We start from the raw sequence: 16,626 nt of genomic DNA on the forward strand, positions 1-16,626 counted from the left end.
CCACAGCAGTACTCATGGAGCAGGGGGAAATACATGGCTGAGGAAATTCCCTGTAGCCGAAAGATAGGTCTTGAGCATCACAGCTTTGAAGGTAATTACAAGGTACACTTACGCCACCGGCTGAGCCATTCCTCACAGGCCAGCAAGTGCTTCTCCCAGTTTGCGTTCCTCACCATGTACCCAACTAAATGCTAGAAGGCCCAGCTCATCAACCTGCCCACTCTTGCAGCCCTCCTCTTCCACCCTGACTGATAGGGAGGAGTATTAAGCCTCCCTCCCTTAGGCCTTTCAGCATTCCTGGGGAACACCAACACCGCCCAAGTGACTTTGGGCCAGTTGGTCAACCAACAGGGCTGCCTCCTAGGCCAGGCTGCAGCCCAGCTTCAGGACTCAGAGGAAATGGAGCTCCCATCCCTACCTACAGGACTCCAAGCACGACCAGCCTTCTGGATCAAACATCCCCTCTTGTGCTCAAGTCACAACAGCTAGCAGGCAAAAGGCAGGCTTTCGTATCATTTGAGAGAGCAAGACAGAGCCTTGGAAGACCCAGCAGGATTAGGTCACACAGGAATTCTCCTCAAATCCTACTAAGACTTCAACTCAAATTGCAGGATTCAATGTCGTGAGGGCTGCTCTTACATCATGGGACCAAGAGGGAACCCCCAGATCTCTGCTGAGTTCTGGCGTGGATGACCCTGCGGGCGCAGCCCTGCATTTGCTCACCAAGTTGGCATGTAACAGTTTGCTGCAACTCCCAGAGGCCTTTCTTAATCCAGACTGAGAGGCCAGTGGCCATATGAGGCACTTTGGGGAGGGATAGCTCAGTGGTTTGAGCATTGACCTGCTAAACCCCGGGTTGTGAGTTCAATCCTTGAGGGGTTTATTCAGGGAGCTGGGGTGAAAATCTGATATGGGATTAGTCCTGCTTTGAGAAAGGGGTTGGACTAGATGACCTACTGAGGTCCCTTCCAACCTTGATATTCTATGAAATTATCCCTTCCATCCTAAGCAGTACATGGCCCTTTCAAGGAAAGACCAAGTCCTGGAGGAAAAAAGACTGTTGTGAAATAACATCCTCAGCAGATGCCTTTTTCAGTTCTTGGAGGAGTACCATATGGGGAAATGCTCCCTTTTCACCTGACCAGGGACTTGAACCCTGGGCCTTCCCATTTAAAGTCTGATGCTCTACCAACTGAGCTAGCCTGGCTCATAGAGAAAATTTCAAGTTTAATGCAGAAGAGAAACTAGTCAAGAAAAAGAGGGCAGAAAATTTGCTACTCTTTCTTCATTAGCAGCCCTAGGCCAATTTTGCTTCTCCATGTGGCACCAGAGACATACTTCTTTTTTTAGTTAAATATCAGATCCAGGAGAAAACACAGTTATACAAAGCAAAACGAAATCACAAACAGAAATATCATTGGAAATATAAAAATTAAAAAGGAAATCGCAATTCCCATCACTTTATCATGTTTGGGCCATTCCTGCATCGAGAGCACCTGCTAAGGGCCCTGAGTGCTTACGAGAAACCTGGAGATACTCATACCACAGCCTGAACATGAAACTCAACTGCTTCCAGGTGCTGCAGTAAAACCCTTTCCCTGCTATGACGTTGCACTCCGTATGATTTTATTAAAATATGCTAATGAGTGTGAATGTAATGTAACTGGAATATGCTTTATGCATGTAAGGTAGCATTACAAAGTTTATAATCGACTGTGTGTGTTCATCGTATTTGTATGAACCGATCATTCTTGTATCTGAAACTAGAAATATGAACAATAACTCTGAGGTCCTGTAGTAATGATGCAAAGTGTGGGCCACTAATAGTGGTTTGGACTCTTGATGGCTCCCATTTACCAGGACAATTGACTGTAGATGGCTCTCTCCTGCACCATTTGTGAGTCAGGCCAGGAAGAATGAAGGCTTGGGGTCTCACAGGACATGTGAGCATGTCACCTGGTACAGGAATCCATCTTAAACCTGGGGCTTTTCCCCAGGAGAGACAGAAAAGATTCCTGCCTTGTACCAAAGTTATATAAGGGGGTAGAACAGAAGAAAGGTGACTGCAGTCATTAGAAATCCCCTAGCTACCACCTGAGCTGGTACAAGGAATATGCCAGGTGAAAAGATTGGGCCAAGACTAGAAATAAGCCTAGTCTGCAAAAGAAGCTTATTGGAAGATCTCTGAGGGTGAGATTTTATCTGTATTGAGTTTCATATTGTATTAGGTTTAGACTTGCATGTTTTTGATATATTTTGCTCTATGGAGAATACAAACTCTATAGAGAAGGAAAAGTTAATGCCATAGAAGATTCTGTGTGTGTGTGTGTGTGTGTGTTAAATGGATTCGAAGGTGTCTAGAAAACACTCTCCTGTAGTCTCTTTTCTCTGATTTCCTTTAGAAAATTTGAAGCAGGGAGCAAAAACCACTGCTTTCTGAGAGGCTTTAATTCAAAGCCTTCAGATTATGAGACTGAGACACTACCAGCTGTGCTAGGAAGGCTTGGACAAGATTTAGACTCAATGCATATAGAATCCTTCTACAGCCGTGACCGAGCCAGGGGTGCATTGGAAGAAGCAGGGGGATATGGTGCCCAGACACCTTTCCTGGCAGCTTACAGAACAATTTTCCCTGACAGTGAACAATCTACTGGAATTCATGGCAGCAGAGGCTGGATATTTCCAAGCTGAGCACCAGATTCCACATTTCAGAACTTATTCTCCTTTTCCTAGTAGGGTACTTTCCATGTGAATTGGGCAAAACAAGTTGGGGAAGCTACAGGGGTAATAGAAACCAGTATTTAAGATAAGGCTTGAACTCATAATCCCAGCAGTAATCCCTTTTGCACTAACCAGTAGCACCACTGCAGTTGCTTCTTAGGCAAAGCTGGGAAGCAGGCAATTATCAGTTTTTGTGGTTCACACCTTTGCCTGGTAATTGAAAGGCTGCTGGTTCATACCTAATTAAAGATGCAACTTTTCAGCCATGAGACTCCAGGATATTTTAACAGGAAGAAAATCTCCTCATTTCTGGTTTAGCCCCATTTGACCCCTTCTGCCTGTCTTCTCCTCCACACCATCTCTTTCCTTCCCCATTGGGGCCATACAGAGAGGATCCCCAGTCACTGAGAAGTTCCCTTTTCTCCTTCACAGAGGGCTTTAACGCCCCTTATCTCACTCAGGCTCACAACCACCCAGAGTTCAAGAACTTTCCCTGTTCCCATTGGACAGATGAGGAGAGCCTGAGGTCCAGAGAAGGGAAGTGACTTACCCAAGGGCTTACAAAGCAAAGCGGTGGCAGAGCCAGAAAGAAAAGCCACCAGTTCCGACTCCTGTTCTAATGGACAACAAACCTCCCAGAGGCAGAGATAGAGCCCAGGAATCGAGATGGTGGGGAAATGTCATTCAACATGTTTCTGTCAGAAAATCCCATTCAGACTAAACCAGTTTGTTTCTCGAAATCGTAACAAGTGGGATAAAAGTTCTTTGCTAAAATATTTTCTTGCAAAACAAAAGCATCTCCTGTCTGTCACAGTGTGTTAAATTGTCTTGTCGCACACAAGAGGAGACACTTAGATCTAAAATATTAGATAAGATGCTTCAGTCTGAGCTAAGTCATTGCTGCTCTTAACAATTTCAAAATAAAAACATACAAATCAAATAGACTATTTCAGCTATTCTATTATGTGTTAATCTGCTCTGAGTAAACTTGATAGGACACCTCATATTATGCCCTACTCCGAGTGACACTCTCCAATGGATCCCCATCCTCCACTCACTGTGAGGTAGGTAGGAGCAGATCATTATTATCTCTACTTGAAAGAGGGAGAAGCTAAGGCTGAAAAAGGAGAATTGACTTGTCTTATGTCATACAGCAAGTCAGTTGCAGAGTTGGGAATTGGACCCAAGAGCTCTGATTTTCAAACTAACCATCGGAACTTGAATTTCAGACATTGAATGACCTGAATAAAGTGCTCTCAGATGAGCTCCTGACCAACAACAGTGCACAGTAATTATTCAGCAAGTATTTGAGGAGAACTGCAATGAACTGCTCAGAATCATGAACTGCTCAGAGACAATTAATGCAGAGAAGCAGCAAAATTTGTCAAACATAGAACTGGTTCTGACTTATTTCCTTGACCTTAAAAGAGAACAAGGACCTGAGTCTCCTCCCTGCCAATCAGGGTAGAGCCTGAGGAGGGGAGGCTGAGGGTTCTCACCAGAGAGCACAAAGAATGGGCCAGGTCACCAGTGGGGATCACTGTCAAAGCACTATTTCAGCCCCACAGTTTTGGATGGACCACCGACAGTGGGAGCTGCAGAGCACTCCCCTGCAACACACACACACACACACACACACACACACACACACACACACACACACACACACACACACACACACAGACACACACCCTGGTGTTGGGAGGGGAACAGGAGAAAGGACAAAAGAAGCAAGAGACGAAGAGAAAGGAGGGAGGGAGGGAGGGGTGGAGGAAAAGGTGAAACAAGAAGGACAAACCCTAATGTCCGCAGTGATTCGAAGGGACAAAATCCCAGGCGAGGAATAACATTCTGCCTCCTTAAGGTCGTGTTTTAAAAGCCTAGAATGAACTCTCACCAGATGGATCAGACTGAACAGGTTTCAAACATCCAGAAGGCTCTTGCCTTCTAAACAGGGACGGCAGTATTCTAGTAAAATCACTAAAAGGGAAGGACAAAACTCGAAAGAGGTTCCTCCTGGCACTCACATCCGTGAACCCAAATACTCTGTCAGTCCTCAAGGAGACCTGGAGAAGGAGACTTGCTGAAGCAAAGCCACAGGGGTGTCTGAGGTTTCCCTGGCCCCTCGCCTCTGTCCTGCCTGGATGATGTCAGCATCTCTCTGTGAGGTCACCACCTCCCCACCACTTTTGACCAATAGTCTGAGGTGATGAAAAAGGTCTTTGTGATGTCACTGCCACACCCCTCCCTTGCTGTGCTAATATCCTGCCCATGGCCAGGCACTCTGGAGGTTTGAGCTACTCCCTGTGGATCATCCCACTCAAGGAGCGTTCGTTCTAGCAAGCAAGCCAGCTAGACAGGAAAATATCAGACGCTGCTGCCAATGATACACTCAGTTTTTCAGAAATTAGTTGACTTTATGGCCAGAAGAGACCATTAGAGCTTCTAATCTGACCCCCTGCATATTGCTCTTTATGTAGCAACCTGGTGCATGGATTGTGCCAGCTCTTTTCCAGACTCAAAGTCCAGGGTATGGTCAAGGACCAGAGGCCTAGCAAATAGTGACCAGCTAAGAGAGAGCTGGGTAAACAGAAAGCCTTGCTCGCTAAGATAGGCCTGGTCAGCAAATCGCCAGGTGTTGGAGCTAAGAACTAAAGAATTGTGTCTTATTCAGAGATGCAGATTGAACAAAGAATCCCTGTTCCTATTGTGTTTGTTTCTTCTGTAGGGAGACGTTCTTCCCAGAGATCCAATCTTGAGTTTATGAAAAGTTGTCACATGTCAGTATAAGATATGTCATTCTTCCACGTCCCTTCCCAGGGACCAATGCCTGCCTTTAGACACACAGAAAATCTTTATTGCCATATACTTTCACTCTTTCTTTGCTTTAACCCCTAGTAATGTACCTCTTGGACAATCAAAGGAGTTGCTCCATTCCTATGGACCCCAAATCAGAATTCAACATTGATAAAATGTTGTTAGTATAAAATATCTAAGTATTAATGAAATGTTAACTTGCTAACTTGAGACCATGGGTGGAGACATTATGTAATCTGTTAACTATTGGCTAAGGTGCTTATCTTGTCTTGCTGCAAAACCTATCCCGGGGTGTGGAACTGCCTACCCCGTCACTTTCCCCTGCTTGTGAAAAATCTATATATTCTATTGTAATAAATTAAATAACAATGTCTCTGAGCCTAATAAGCAAGGTGACACTCCGCCAGCACTGTGTGTAATAAACTCCTATTTTTGACCTCTACATGGTGTAGATTTCTGTCTTTCTCGGAAACCTGCTGAATAAAGAGAAGATTCAGGATCCAGCCTGGCTGAATGTGTGTCCTCTCCTCACAGCTTGGTGATCTTTTGAGGAAATGGAGAAGACTGCCTTTGCCTAGCTGTACCTTGCTTGCAGAAGAAACAGGTCTTTTTGGTGACAAGTGTTGAAAGGAGGCACTAGACAAATGTGGAGACAGGAAAAATGTCCCCCAACTGAACTGACATCTGTGGATGCTGAAGTCACAACACAGAGCACTAAACACTATTTGAGAACGGCTGGTGTCAGAAGAGTCTCTAACAAGGCTTTTCCCCCCAGCAGGGGCCTCTCTGTGCACAGAACTCCTGGTAGCGTGACGGCTGCAGGCAGTGGAGAACTCTATTTTGGCATCTCTTTGCCTGTTTTGTGGTCAGCATCTGCAGTGGCTGTTAAAAGGTCTCTAAATAGTGATCTTTGGGAAGAGCTGGCTGAAAAGCCTTCCTACTAACCAGGAGAGCCTGGCTTGGAATGCCAGTTCTTCCTTGCTGAACCTAGTGTGTCTGTTGGCCCCTTTTTTGTAACTCTTTTCAAAAAAAGAAAAGACCTGTCAGCTCAATTCTTCTAAGTGCTTGTTCAAGAGAGAGAGAGCCTTCCTTGCGGCTAAGTCTTGGTGCCATGGGGTATGCCATGGGGTATGCCTCATTGCTGTGGTGCCTCTTGCTGGACATCTTGGTAATTAGTTCTGGTTCACCGGTGCACCTTCATCTAGTGGCATCTGGCTGCATCTGTTTTATCATTAGGACCCATGTCGCTCTCAGGACTTCAGTGTCCTCTTATGGACACAGCCCTCTGGCTGTGCCCCACTCAGTTCTCTCCCCCCTTCCCGGGGGCAGCTGTTCTCTACCCGGACACTTGCCTCAGTCGCCGGCTGCAGTCCAGGGTGTAGCCACCTCTGTCAGCCGCTACGGAGGCAAAAGTCGTGAACGTCCAACCCTGCATCTGTTTCCCTGGACAACTTCCCCACAGCCCCAGCACCTTCCTCTGCCTTTGTATTAGGGCCTCAGTCTGGCAGTACTCGGCCAGAAGGTCACTCATGCTCCCCTTACCCACCTAGCACTACTCTGATCAAGGTGCCCACCCTTCCCCTTCCAATTCCCCAGCCAAACCCTTTATAAATGGGCTGCTCCAGCAAGCCTTCTCTTGATTGGCTCTCCCAATAAGCCCTTTCCTGATAGGCAGGGTTCTGCACAGCCTCTGCAAGGCTGCCTTAATCTGTCTCCTGCTTGGTTGGGGGCAGACACCTCTCCACACTTGGAAAATGGCAAATGAGAAGTTTAGAGCTGGTGGAAAGGTTACCATGACTGAGAACTGAGCCGAGGTTGCTGTGACTGAAACACAGATCACTAACCGCTATATGATCACAGTGGCTGGCGGGAGAAGCACATGTTAGAAGGCCTCTGTCATCTCAGCTGTGGCTTTCTGTGCATGAAGAGCCAGACACCTCTGTCACGGAGTGTGGGGAGTCCGGTCCTGCACCCCTCTTCCTGGGACCCACAGTGACTCTCAGCCAGCCAGTAAAACAGAAGGTGATGGCATTGAGCTTTCGATAGTCCACACAGAACCGGATTGACCCATCCTTCTTGGGGACTAGCACCACTGGCGAGGCCCAAGGGCTGGAAGACGGCTGGATCACCCCCAAAGCCAGCATGTCCCTGACCTCTCTTTCAAGATCCTGGGCAGTTTTACCAGTGACCCGAAAAGGGGAGCATCTTATAGGGGGATGTGACCCAGTCTCCACCCGGTGGACAGTCAAATTAGTGCGTCCAGGCTGGTTGGAAAACAGCTGTCGGTACAGATGCAGCACCCCTCTGATCTCAGCGTGCTGGCCCGGGGTCAGTTGCTCAGAGAGGGGAATCGCCTCCAGGGGGGAACCAGCTTTTGTCCCAGGGAATAGATCCACTAAGGGGTCATCTCCCTGCCCCTCCCAATGTCCACACACGGCCAACACCACATTCCCCCTGTCATAGTATGGTTTCATCATGTTCACATGGTACACCCGACGGTGATGTGCCCGGTTTGACAGCTCCACCACATAGTTTACCTCATTCAGTTGCTTGATAACCTTGAAGGGCCCTTCCCAGGCGGCCTGGAGTTTGTTTCTCCTCACGGGGATAAGAACCATCACCTGATCCCTGGTGGCGAAGGTACGGGCTCGTGCTGTGCGGTCATACCAGACCTTCTGCCTCCTCTGGGCTCGGGCCAGATTCTCCCTGGCCAGGCCCATGAGCTCGGCCAGTCTTTCCCGGAAGGTCAGGACATACTCCACCACTGACTCTCCCTCGGGAGCGGCCTTCCCCTCCCATTCGTCCCTCATCAGGTCTAGGGGCCCCCTCACCTGCCTTCCATACAACAGTTCGAAAGGTGAAAACCCAGTAGATTCCTGGGGTACCTCCCTGTACGCAAACAGCAGGTGAGGTAAGTACTTGTCCCAATCTTGCGGATGCTGGTTCATAAATGTTTTTAGCATCATCTTCAGCGTCCCGTTGAACCTTTCTACCAGCCCGTTGGACTGGGGGTGATACGCTGAGGCCCAGTTGTGCTGGACCCCACATTTCTGCCATAAGGACCGGAGCAGGGCCGACATGAAGTTGGACCCCTGGTCCGTTAAGACCTCCTTGGGGAACCCCACCCGGCTGAAAATTGTCAGCAGCGCATCTGCCACTGTGTCTGCTTCGATAGAGGACAAGGCCACCGCCTCGGGGTAGCGAGTGGCAAAATCCACGACCACCAGGATGTATTTCTTCCCTGACCGGGTCGTCTTGCTGAGAGGTCCCACTATGTCCATGGCTACCTTCTGGAAAGGTTCTTCTATGATGGGTAAAGGCCTCAAAGCCGCTTTCCCCTTGTCCCGGGCCTTCCCCACCCTCTGGCAGGGGTCACAGGATTGGCAGTACTGTCGGACATGGGTAAAGACCCCAGGCCAGTAAAAGTTCTGTAGCAGCCTCTGCCTGGTGCGCCAGATTCCCTGGTGCCCTGCGAGAGGGATGTCATGAGCCAGGTACAACAGCTTGTGACGGAACTTCTGGGGAACCACCAGCTGCCTCCTGATCCCCCATGACTCTACTTCCCCTGGGGGAGCCCATTCTCGGTACAGGAACCCCTTCTCCCACAGGAACCTCTCCTTGCAACCTCTCCTCATGGTCTGTACCGCACTAAGGTCAGCCCGGTCCCTGTGCTTCCGCAAGGAGGGATCTTTCTGCAACTCGGCCTGGAACTCAGCAGCTGGGACAGGAATGGGGACCGGCTCTCTCTTGCTGGCTGGGTCTGAGGCCGCAGCCTCTCTGCACCGTGCCCCTGGGCGTTCCCCGCTCCCTGAGTTAGGGGCCTGCACCTCAGGTCGAGTACCTTCCCCGTTGTCGGGGAGCAGTGCCATTTGCCGACTCTGACTACGAGTCACGACCAGGGCACTCTGGGTGTTACTAGGCCAGTCCTCAAGGTCCCCTCCCATTAACACGTCAGTGGGCAAATATTGGTGTACCCCCACATCCTTGGGGCCCTCCTTGGCCCCCCATTTCAGGTGTACCCTTGCCACGGGTACCTTGAATGGGGTCCCGCCCACGCCCATCAGGGTCAGGTAGGTGTCGGGCACCATCCGATCTGAGGCCACCACCTCGGGCCGGGCCAGCGTCACCTCTGCGCCCGTGTCCCAGTACCCAGTGACCTTCCTCCCATCCACTTCCAGGGAAACAATGCACTCTTTCCGGAGGGGCAGCCCCGCGCCCACCCGGTAAACCAAAAACCCGGAACCGGGAGCATCAACAGGTGGTATGTTGCCAACCCCCCTTTCCTGGGAACGTAGCTCCTCCTCCGATTGGGTTTTTACCCAGTCCACCCTCTGCGGGTTGGGTCTGCTTGGTCTGTCCCTGAGCTTGGGGCACTGGGCCCGTATGTGACCTTGTTGGCCACAGCGATAGCAGCCCATATCTCGTGGGTCCCCTTGAGTGGGTCGGAGGGACCTGCCGCTGGATGTTCCCCTTTTGGGGGGGTTCTCCATAGGCCCCCTTTGGGAGGTCCCATGATGACTCTCTCTCTGCGTTGAGGCAGGCCTGCTCCTTCGAGACTCCTCCCTGCCATCCCCTGCCCGACTGTCCACAAATTGGTCGGCCAGCTGGCCTGCATGCTGCGGGTTCTCCGGCTTCTGGTCCATCAACCACAGCCTCAGGTCGGACGGGCACTGCTCGTACAGGTGCTCCAGTATAAATAGGTCAAGCAGGTCCTCTTTAGTTTGGGCCCCAGCTGTCCACTTGCGAGCATACCCCTGCGCCCGGTTGACCAGTTGTAGGTATGTGACCTCACGGGTTTTACGCAGTTCGTAGTCCCCTGCCTCCGCCCCTTTCAGTCGGCTGTACACCTCCACGGCTGTGGAGTCCAGTAAGGGGGTGAGAACTGCAATCCTGTCTGCAGGGTCAACCCTGTGCAGCTCGCAGGCATTCTCAAAAGCCGTCAGGAAGGTATCTATGTCCTCCCCTTCCTTACGCCGGGGCAGCAAGTGCTTATCAAAGCTCTTTGTAGGCTTGGGTCTCCCCTCACTCACCGCAGCCGGGGCCTCACTGCTCCTCAGCCGGGCCAGGTCCAGCTCATGTTTACGCTGTTTCTCCTTCTCCTCCCACTCACGCTGGCGCTGGTTCTCCTCATGTTTACGCTGGTTCTCCTCATGTTCACGCTGTTTCGCCTTCTCCTCCAGCTCATGTTCACGTTGTTTCGCCTTCTCCTCCAGCTCTCGCCTCTTTAACTCGAGCTCCTCCCGTCTCAGCTCCCTTTCATATTCCAGCCGCATCCGCTCCACGGATGCTGAGCGTTGCCGGGAGGATCCCCTGCTGGGGGGTGAGCTTCGCCGTGGGGCTCCCCTGCTGGCCGGGGGTGTCACGGTGCCCTCGGTATACACTGGGCTCCTCCCCGCTCTTCCTCTACGCCTAGGAAGGGGGGGTCTCGGGAAGCCCTCGTCTGCCGGCTGACCACTCCCAGCAGGGACAGTCACTGGTGCCTGCGCTGCATCTTCTCGGCTGCTTCCCTCAGAGACCGGGCTCCGTTCATTCATGCGGTCTCCCTGCTCCAGCTGGGAAATCAGCTGGTCCTTGCTGAGCCTCCCTGGGTGCAGCCCCCTCTGCTTACACAGCTCCACCAGGTCACACTTGCGCTGCTTGGCATACATCTTCCTGCTGGCCACTCACAGGCCGGGGTGCTCGCCGCTCCCCACGGTTTCCAGGGGGACCCCTAGTGCACCAGCCCTTCGTGAGGTCACCACCTCTCTGCCAGGGTCGAGCTGCAGACTCCTCCGCCCCTGGGACCGCTCGCTGTAATCCCCCGGGGGACCCTGTTACTGCAAAGTCCTTCTCACTGGGCACACACTCCCAGGGGTTAACCACCCCTTCGTTTTACTGCTCCCCAGTCACTTACTGCAGGAAGCGCCGTCCACGGGGTGCAGTATCTCCCGCCGCTGCCACCAGTTGTCACGGAGTGTGGGGAGTCCGGTCCTGCACCCCTCTTCCTGGGACCCACAGTGACTCTCAGCCAGCCAGTAAAACAGAAGGTTTATTGGACAACAGGAACACCGGTTACAGCAGAGCTTGCAGGCACAGTCAGGACCCCTCCACCGAGTCCTTCTGGACTTTCAGGGTGCTTAGATCCTAGCTAGGATACCCTGAATTCCGCCCACACAGCCCCAAGCCCAAACTCAAACTGCTTCCCTCCTGCCGCTCCCTTCCTTTGTCCCCTTCCCGGGCAAAGGTGTTTGACCTTTCCCCTCCCTTACCTAGCTCAGGTTACAGGCCCTGGCATCGTCCATCCCCTAAAGTCCTCCCCTGCTCTCCCACTCCCCACACAGACAGCCCCTACTCCATCACAACCTCAAGGTCTGCAGGTCCTGAGAGAAATGTGGAACATCTGTCCTTTAGAATTTGAAGGTGTTGTCCTGGACCATCAAATGGAACAGTTGCAAACACTGTCCTGAGGCAGGCACCATGGCTTAGCTGGCTAAAACACGTGTCTAGTAAACAAGAAATCCTGTGTTCAACTCCCAGTGGTGCCTTGGTGTATGGCTTTTGTCTCTTCTGCTCACATTTTCCTGTGTCTTCCTAGGAAACAGAAGAGACCTCCCTTGGTATCCAAGTCATTGCTTGCTAAGGAAAAGGCTTCTTTGTAGAGAAGCATTGGAAAGAATCAAATCACAAGCCTGGAGTTGATGAAAAGGCTGCTGTGACTGGCATTAGCATGGTGGTTGCTTTGACTGCAATAGCTGCAACGTGAGAGCCTGTGCCACACGTCCTTGTGATTCACTGGGGATGTTCGCACGCAGATGTCATGTCACCTTCCTTTAGATAGTCACTGATAAAAAATGGAGCAGTTGGGAGAAAAGTCCCAGAGAGTGGCATCGTGGCTAAGCTGGCTGACTCACCTGCCAGGTATAGTGGAGGTTAGAGATGCAGCACCCACTGGTGCCTTGCCAAATGTGTCTGCTCTTCCCATCTTTTGGTCAATCTTCTGAGGAAACAGAGACGACTGCCTCTGCCTTGCAATGCAAATACTTCCAAAAGAAACCGGTTATTTTTTCTGACCAGTGTTGGAAGGAGGCACCTAAGAAATGTGGAGACAAGGAAAAGGTCATCGTAACTCAACTTCCATCCATGGCTCTTGGGGCCACAACGCAGAGCACTAAGCACTGTATGACCACAGCAAAATCTAAACTTTACACCTTATTACACTAGGCAGTAGTTAGGTCAAGCATTTTTCTCACCCCACTGGATGTTACCCTCCTTAATACATAGAATTCCCCCCTTCATTTTCTCAGGATTCCTGCTGCTTCCAACATAGGTGGGGGAGGAGAAAGGCAAAAACATGATGCCACAGTCTCCTATTTTATATCCTTAGTTCAAGTGTCTAGAAGACACTTGCCCAGACGTGTCCGGGTGGGCTCTGCTGAGTCACTAGGTTGGGGAATCCTCCTGGTGTGGTCTTGTGCAACTGACTCATAGACTTGAGCAGTCCCCACAGTGTTATGTTTTGGCCTCTGTCATTGAATTGGAAATCCCTTAATTACAATTCCTCTGCTGATTCATGGTTGTTGAACTCCCTCCTTGGCAGAGGTCACTAGCAAAATTATAGCATATTTCAGTAACAACCATACAGCATAATGCATAACTTCATACACCCTCATGCTATACATATTTGGACAGAGTAACCAATTTCAGCAGATCATGACTTTTCATGTGATACCTCACATGGAATTGTTTGTATGACATATCACAGTCATATATGAATGATGAATATGTGAGCTACAGAGGGCTATTTTGAGGTACATCATGTCACAAAAGCCTCCAGAAACTGGTCTTTGGGAAGAGCTGGCTGAAGAGCCTTCTGAGTAACTGAGAGATCCTGGCTTGGCCGGCCAGTTTGTGCTCGTGAATTAAACTTTTCCGGTGGGCTCCCTTTTTTGTGTCTCTTCCACATAAACAGAGCAGAAGTTATTGGCCAAACCGTGACAGTGCTTGTTCAACACACAGAGAGCCTCTATGCTGGGCAGGGGTAAAGGTTCAGGAAGTGGTCGGAGGGCGGGTGCTTACCTCGGGCAGTACAGCTCCCAAGTGACCGGCACACACTCCCCTCCTGCAGTGGCTTCTAGGCAGTGGGATCCGGGGGCGGGTCAGCTATGGAGTTTGCACTCAGGGCCAGAAGGATATGCTGGCTGCTTTCAGAAGCATTGTAGCATGGAGGGAGGGGACAGAGTGGGCTGGGAGCTGCCTTAGCGCTGCTGGCACATCTCTGTGCGTTGCTTGGGGAGGCATCAGGTCTCTGTGGGCTGCCTGGGGAGGGGCAGTGCACGAGGGGGCTCAGGCCACCCCTTTGCCTCCTCTCTCCAGGCTCCTAGCCCATTTTGCCGGCCGACAGGGATGTTAGGGTGCAGCAGCGCAGGGAGGATGAAGGGCGAACCACAGCAGCTGCCTCCCCTAGAATTATTTGCAGTCGGGATTTCCCCCAACAGTGCCCCACAGGGGTCCAGGGTCAGCTCCAGCACAGACCACACAGGAAAGCTTAATGCTCGAGCTACAGCACATGCTGGGCAGGCTTGAGGCAGGGCTCCCCATGGCAGGAGAAAAGAAAAAGACTCAGCCCCTGGAGGAGCAGGCTGGGCTTCCTGGATCTCATTTGCTCAGAGCCCCGCACCCACTCCCAAGTCGTCCACGGCGCCCCCAGGTCAGCCAGAATGGAGTAGCAGTTTTCACTGCACCAAGTCCACTTATGACTTACAGGCAACTCCCAGCCTCACCACAGCCCACCATCTTGGCCAGAAAAGAGCCTTCTCAGCCTCACCATTGCTTCTTTTCCTTCAACCCAGAACCCCGCTTCTCCTGGGCTGCAAGTAGCCATCCCTGGGATGCCAACAGGCATCCACAGGGGTCTATCTCCCAGCAGCCAACCGCACCTCCATGGGTTTGGCCTAAGAAGGGCAGGCGGGGGTTTTGCCCTGGTGGCAAAAGTCCTTCCACCGCTTGCCACCCCAGTTTCTTCTCCCAGCTTCACATATTGGCCACCAGGGACTTGGTGCCCAGCAGCGCAACAGAAGGCAGCAGACAGACCCACCCTCGCCTTCAAGCTCTAGCTCATTAAACCACATCTTCAGTCGCTGATGGCCAATGAGAGAGCGACATCACTTGCTATTTTAGCACTTGAAAATGCCATTTGCCAATCTTTGGATCTCTTTAATGCTGCACTTCAGTTCATGGGGGAAAGGTGAGAGAAGCGACCTGTCAGCTAAAGGCCTGGGGTTAACATCCTAACGCTGTCTCCTACTGTAACACTATTTAATACTGGCCAGCCCTGTGCTGGTGACAGTTCCATTTCTAGATGTTAATACGTGTCAGTTACCATTAAAATTAAAAAGTTTCCATATGCTTAAAGAAAATGAATTTGTTTTATTTGCTTATATATGACATGAATAAATACAGGTTTACTGAACCTAGCCTGCAAATTTAGCATCTTATATGACAGAGAAAATCATGCATCGAAATTGTGCATTGAAATCATGAACTGAGCTACAAATGCAATGAAAAATAAGATACTTAAAATGTTAACATATGAGGGAGCACCAAAGAATGTCTTGCCTGCTGTGCCACTTGGTCTAGGGGAGGCCCTGTCAGGGGGGACAGGAGTTAGTGTCACATGTCTATTTTCAGGCTGTAATCTGTGGGCACCCTGCTCTGCAGGAGGGATTGCGGTAGCCCAGACTCAGGGCTGGAACAGGCCCCTGATTGAGGGGGTGGCTGCATGGTTTACAGCGCTCTGATGTCTCAGACAATGTGTCTCTCCCAAAGCCTCAGATCTGCGTCCCCAGAAGGCTCCTGTGCTGCCTCCGCTCCTTTCACCTTCTACAGCAAGGAGGAGCAGCAAGGGTCAGAGAGGAGCCATAGGGCACTAGGTGGGGGGCAGAGGCTTCAGGAGCCCAGAGTGTTTCCCTGTCTGGGCATTTTGGCTGAGACCTCAGGGACACATTGTCAGGCAGAATCCCAGGCATTTGTATGAAATGAGCAAAGGGACGTAAGAGCAGCCAGAGTGGGTCAGACTGGGTTAATCTCGCCCAGTGTCCTGTTTTCCCGTAGCAGCCAAAGCCAGGTGCCCCAGAGGGAATGAACAGGACAGGTAATCATCAAGTGATCTATCCCCTTTCAACCACACCTAGCAAACAGAGATTAGAGACACCTTCACTGCCCATGCTGGCTCCGAGCATGTCCTCCATGAATCGATTTAGCTCTTTTTTTGAACCCTGTTATAGTCTTGACCTTCACAACATCCTCTGGCAAGGAGTTCCGCAGGTTGACTGTGCATTGTGTGAAAAAATACTTCCTTTTGTTTGTTTTAACTGTGCTTCCTATTAATTTCATTTGATGACCTCTAGTTCTTCTGTTATGAGAAGGAATAGGTAACACTTCCTTATTTACTTTCTCCACACCTATCATGATTTTATAGACCTCTCTCATATTTCCCCTTAGTCATCTTTTCTCCAAGCTGAGAAGTCCCAGTCTGATTATTCTCTTCTCATATGGCAGACACTCCATACTCCTTTCTGAATCTTTTCCAATTCCAATACATCTTTTCTGAGATGGGGTGACCGTATCTGCATGCAGCATTCAAGATGTGGGCGTACCATGGATTTATACAGCGGCAATAAGATTTTCTCTCTTATTTTCTATCCCTTTCCTAATGACTCCCAACATTCTGTTCGCTTTTTACCAGCTGCTGCTCATTGAGTGGATGTTTGCAGAGAACTATCCACAGTGACTCCAAGATCTCCCACTTGAGTTCCAACAGCTATTTTACATCCCATCATTTTATATGTAGTTTTGGGATTATGTTTGCCAATGTGCATCACTTTGCATTTATCAGCATTGAATTTCATCTGCCATTTTACTGCCCTTTCACCCAGTTTTGTGAAATCTCTTTTTAGCTCCTCACAGGCTGCTTCGCACTTAACTGTCCTCTGTAGTTTGGGATCATCTGCAAATTTTGTCACCTCACTTTTTAGCACATCGTTTATGAATATGTTGACCACCACTTGTCCCAGTACAGACATCACTAGGTACCAGTTTGCATCCTAAAAA

Source organism: Gopherus flavomarginatus, unplaced genomic scaffold, assembly GCF_025201925.1.
Source record: "Gopherus flavomarginatus isolate rGopFla2 unplaced genomic scaffold, rGopFla2.mat.asm mat_scaffold_103_arrow_ctg1, whole genome shotgun sequence".
Taxonomy (NCBI): Eukaryota; Metazoa; Chordata; order Testudines; family Testudinidae; genus Gopherus; species Gopherus flavomarginatus.